This window comes from Cebus imitator, unplaced genomic scaffold (genome assembly GCF_001604975.1).
Source record: "Cebus imitator isolate Cc_AM_T3 unplaced genomic scaffold, Cebus_imitator-1.0 Scaffold76, whole genome shotgun sequence".
Taxonomy (NCBI): domain Eukaryota; kingdom Metazoa; phylum Chordata; class Mammalia; order Primates; family Cebidae; genus Cebus; species Cebus imitator.
In genome coordinates this window covers 6121042-6126108 of record NW_016107391.1, presented here as the reverse complement: position 1 = coordinate 6126108, position 5067 = coordinate 6121042, and the positions used below count along the sequence as shown (strand labels likewise).

Sequence of the window (5067 nt, the reverse complement as noted above, 5' to 3'; positions counted from 1 at the left end):
AGATGGAGCTCTGAGCAAGATGGAGCTCAGAGCAGATGGAGCTCTGAGCAAGATAAAGCTCAGAGCCGGTTAAGCTCTGAGCAGATTAAGCTCAGACAAGAAGGAGCTCCAAGCAAGACGGAGCTTGGAGCTGATGTTCCTCTGTGTAAGATGGAGCTAAGGGCTAGATGGAGCTTGGAGTGAAAGGAGCTCAGAGCAGATGGTGCTCAGAGCAAGATGGAGCTCAGAGTGATTGGAGCTCTGAGCAAGATGGAGTTCAGAGCAGATGGAGCTCTGAGCAAGATGGAGCTCAGAGCAGATGGAGCTCTGAGCAAGATGGAGCTCAGAGCAGATGGAGCTCTGAGCAAGATGGAGTTTTGAGCAAGATAGAGCTCAGAGCCAATGGAGCTCTGAACAGATGGAGCTCTGAGCAAGATAAAGCTCAGAACAGATGGAGCTCTGAGCAGATGGAGCTCAAAGCAGATGGAGCTCAGAGCAGATGGTTCTCAGAGTGAAATGGAGCTTGGAGTGATAGGAGCTCAGTGCAAGATAGAACTCAGCAGATGGAGTTCTGAGCAAGAAGGAGCTCAAAGCAGGTGGAGCTCTGAGCAAGATGGAGCTCAGACCAGGTGGAGCTCTGAGCAGGTTAAGCTCTGAGCAGATCAAGCTCAGACAAGAAGGATGTCCAAGCAAGATTGAGCTTGGAGCTGATGTTCCTTTGTGTAAGATAGAGCTCAGAGCTAGATGGAGCTTGGAGTGATAGGAGCTCAGAGCAGATGGAGCTCCAAGCAGATTAAGCTCAGAAAAGAGGCAGTTTCATGCAAGATTGAACTTGGAGCTGATGTTCCTCTGTGTAAGATTGAGTGCGGAGCAAAATGGAGCTCTCAACAAGATGGTGCTCAGAGCAGACGGAGCTCTGATCAATAAGAAGATGTAAGCAAGATGGAGCTTCGTGCAGATGTTGCTTGGTTTTAGGTGGAGCTCAGAGCAGATGGTCCTTACAGCAGGATGGAGCTCAGAGTGATTACAGCTCCAAGCAAGATGGACCTTGGAGCTGAGGGAGCTTTGAGCAACATGGAACTCGGAGCAGATGTTGTTCAGAGTAAGAAGGAGTTCCAAGCAAATGGCACTCAGAGCAAAATCGATCTCAGATAAGATGTTGTTCACAGTGAGATGGAGCTCTGAGCAGATGGTGTTTAGAGCAAGATGGAACTCTTGAGTAGATGGTGCTCAGACCAAAAATGGAGTTTGAAGTGGTTGGAGTTCCTAGCAAGATGGAGCTCCAAACAGATGGTGCTCAGAGCAAGATGGAGCTCAGAGAAGACGTTGTTTACAGTGAGATGGAGCTCCAGGCGGATGGTGATCAGTGCAAGATGCAGCTCCGAGCAAATTGTGCCCAGAACAAGATGGTGCATGGAGCAAATGGAACTCTGAGCAGATGGGGTTTAGAGCAGATGGTGCTCAGAGCAAGATGCAGCTCCGAGCAAATCGTGCCCAGAACAAGATGGAACTCAGAGTAGATGGAGCTCTGAGCAAGATGAAGCTCAGAGTAGACGGTGCTCAGAGCAAAATGGAGGTCTGAGCATATAGTACTCACAGCAAGATGGAGCTTAGAGTGATTAGAGCTCAGAACAGATGGAGCTCACAGAAATTGCTTCCAAGCAGATGGTAATCAGAGCAATCTGGAGCTCCAAATAGATGGTGCTCAGAGCAAGATGAACCTCAGAATGATCAGAACTCCGAGAAAAATTAAGCTCTGTGCAGATGGTGCTGAAAGCAAGATAGAGCTCAGAGTGATTGGAGCTCTGAGCAGGTTGGAGCTAGGAAGAGATAGAGCTTTGAGCAAGAAGTACCTCCAAGTAAGATGGAGCTTGCAGAAATTGTTTCCTGGTGTAAGACGGAGCTCAGAGCAAGATGGAGCTTGGAGAGATTGGAACTGTGAATATTGCTCTGAGCAGCTGGAACTCTGAGCAAGACGGACCTCTGAGCAAGAAGGATCTCTGAGCAAGAAGGAGCTCTAAGCAAGATGGAGCTTGGAATAGACATTGCTTGGTTTTAGATGGAGCTCAGATTACAGCTCCAAGGAAGATGGAGCTCAGAGCAGACAGAGCTCTGAACAAAAAGGAGCTCCAAGCAAAATGGAACTTGGAGCAGATGTTGCTTGGTGTAAGGTGGATCTCAGGGCAGATGGTTCTCAGAGCAAGATGGAGCTCAGAGAACATGGTGCTCACAGTAGTAAGGTGAAGCTTTGAGCAGATGGTGCTTAGAGCAAAATGGAGCTGGAAGTGACTAGAAATCTCAGCAAGGGGGAACTACGAGAAGATGAATCTCTGAGCAGAGGGTGCTCAGAGCAAGATGGAGTTTGGAGTGATTGGAGCTCTGAGAAAGATGTAGCTTGAAGCAAATGCAACTCCAAGTAGAAGAAACTCTGAGCAGATGGTGCTCAGAGCAAAATGGAGCTCAGAATGATGGGAGCTCTAAGCAAGATGAGCTCAGAGCAGATGGAGCTTCAGTCAGATGGTGCTCAGAGCAAGATGAAGCTTGGAGTAATTGGAGTTTCAAACCAAATGGCGCTCAGATCAAATAGACCTCTGAGCAACAAGGAGCTCCAAGCAAGATGGAGCTTGGAGCAGATGTTGCTGGCGTAAGATGGACCTCAGAGCAGACAGTACTTAGAGTAAGAGGCAGCTCAGAGTGATTGGCACTCTGAACACTGCTCTGAACAATTGGAGCTCTGAGCAAGATGCAGCTTGGAGTAGATAGAGCTCTGAGCAAAAATGAGCTCTAAGCAAGATGGAGTTTGGAGATGTTGCTAGGGTTTGGAGCTCAGAGCAAAATGGCGCCCATAGTGATTACAGCTCCAAGCAAGGTGGAGCTCAGAGCACATGTTGCTCAGAGTAAGATGAGCTCCGACCAGATGGTGCTCAGAGCAAAATGGAGCTGGGAGTGACTGGAGCTCCCAGCATGTTGGAGCATAGAGTGATTAGAACTCCCAGGAAGATGGAGCTTAGAGTAAATGGATCTCTGACTAGATGAAGCTCTGAGTAAGATAAATGTCTATGCAGATGGTGTTCAGAGAAAGATAGTGCTTGGAGTGATTGGAGCTCTGAGCAAGATGGAGTTTGGAGCACGTGGAGCTTGGAATAAATAGAGCTTGAAGCAAGAGGGACTTCCAAGCAAGATGGAGCTTGCAGCAGATGTTGCTCGGTGTAAGATGGAGCTCAGAAAAGATGATGCTCACAGCAAGATTGAGCTCAGAGTGATTGGCACACCAAACATTGCTCTGAGCCATTGGAATTAGGAGTAGATCATGCTCAGAGCAAGATGGTGCTGAGAGTGATTGGAGCTCTGAGCAAGCTGGAGCTTGGAGAAGATAGAGCTCAGAAAAAGTGATGCTTAGAGTGAAAGATGGAGCTCCGAGCAGATGATGCTCAGAGCAAAATGGAGCTCAGAGTGATTGGAGCTCCAAGCCAGCTGGAGCTCAGAGCAGATGGACTTGGAAAAGGGACACATCATTTATGGTATATTTCATTCATTCATGGTGAACTTTTTAAACAGCACAGACATTATTTGGACATCATTTGGGAAAAAAAAAAAACACTCAGCATTTATCTTTTGCAGTCTTACAGAAGGAAATTCTAGCAGATTTTAGTACCAAACTTCCAGTGAAGGAACAGACCAGATGTTTATTGGCCACATATTCTATGATGCCAGTCCTAGAATCACCTTGCAATGGAAAGTTTAATGACAGTTTAGGTCTCAACAGAATACATAATCCAAGAGAAGACTTAAGGATTCCTACGTCAAGCTGATTGTCTTCAAATATCAGAATGGAGAACTACTTGTCAAAGGTTAGTTACAGTATCTGTTTCCTTTAGTTTTCAGGTTTCTAACATAATTCTTGTATTTTTCTGTTAACAGATCAGAGCAGGTCCAGGAGTACATTAGAGACCTTATAGACCAGGCCTCTCATCTTTGGTAAAGGGATATAAAGAGTTGGCTCTGCTGGGGTGTCATGTGGTCTTCATTCTCATAGCTCTTCCCTTTCCTGGGACCCCTGGCCTCTATCTTCCTTCTCCTTTTTGAACCTTACTCTCTGAATCTTCTCAGTTTATTTCCTCCCACCTAGAAACCATCAGACTTCATATGGTCTTGTGATGGGGATATCAACCTCTTTCTATCCTTCCAGGACAACCAAGTCCCTATATGTCTCCTCTGGACAGCACGGGTGAAATCTTCTAAGAGACAACAATCGTCAAAACCTCCTCACCATGACAGCAAGCAAGGAGGAAGGACCCTGAAGACCCTTGATGCCCTTTTCTGCAGGAAGTAGCTACAGAGAATGATGCCTGCCCCATCTCCCAAAAGATTTCTCAGTCCCAGCCACTTGAGGGAGAATGTAAGAGGAGTGGACAGTCAGATATGAGCAGGCACAAGAGGGAGGTATCCATGTTGGAAAGAACCCCCCAGAACACCTGTTTGGATGCTCTGTACTCCATCTTCGAACTGTCAGAATGTTGTTAACTAGATCATGATAAGGAAAAAAGGCAAAGGGGTATTCCTGAGAGATGAGCAGACATAACGAGTACAAAATTGACTGCTATACCTTCCCAGGGTGGTGGCAATATACAGTGCCACCATTAGGTAGGATTCATGTTGATTAATGCTTCCCATGCATGTGCATTAAGCACAGTAAGGGAGGATCCCCCGAACTTTGGTGAGAACTGGGCAAAGAAATAACTGAGGCAATCGAATATAACAATGCAGAATGTCATGGGGATGTTTGCAGCAGGGTCAGCCCCCTCCTCTCTTGGAGTGTATTTGTACTTTCCCAATAAAACTTTTCTTTATTTATAAATTGGTCTTTTGTGTAAATTCTTTCTTCCACGAAGACAACCAAGGATGGCCCGGGTAACATCTTCATGTGATTTCACTCATAGTAAGAGTCTATTTCTGGGGATCTCAAAGTGAATCCAATAATGACAAGGAGTATCAATTACAGAGTTGGTAAGGAAAAAAATAGTTCAACTACGCTTGACTTACTAAGAAACTTATATAGGGTTTGACTATTTTTCACTGGGGGAAAAT

At 46.1% G+C, this 5067-nt stretch overlaps 1 long non-coding RNA gene across 3 annotated transcripts in view; it reads left to right on the top strand.

The window, feature by feature from the left end:
* Positions 1-4837, top strand: part of LOC119471831 — a 12963-nt gene extending 8126 nt beyond the window's left edge. For 2 of the 3 annotated variants that reach the window (XR_005200919.1, XR_005200918.1), the window contains exon 3: positions 4169-4837. This is a non-coding gene — a long non-coding RNA (uncharacterized LOC119471831). Of the gene's footprint in view, positions 1-3526; positions 3831-4168 lie in introns of those variants that run through there. The other variant, XR_005200920.1, reaches the window with a different exon arrangement.
* Positions 4838-5067: the final 230 nt, after the last annotated feature.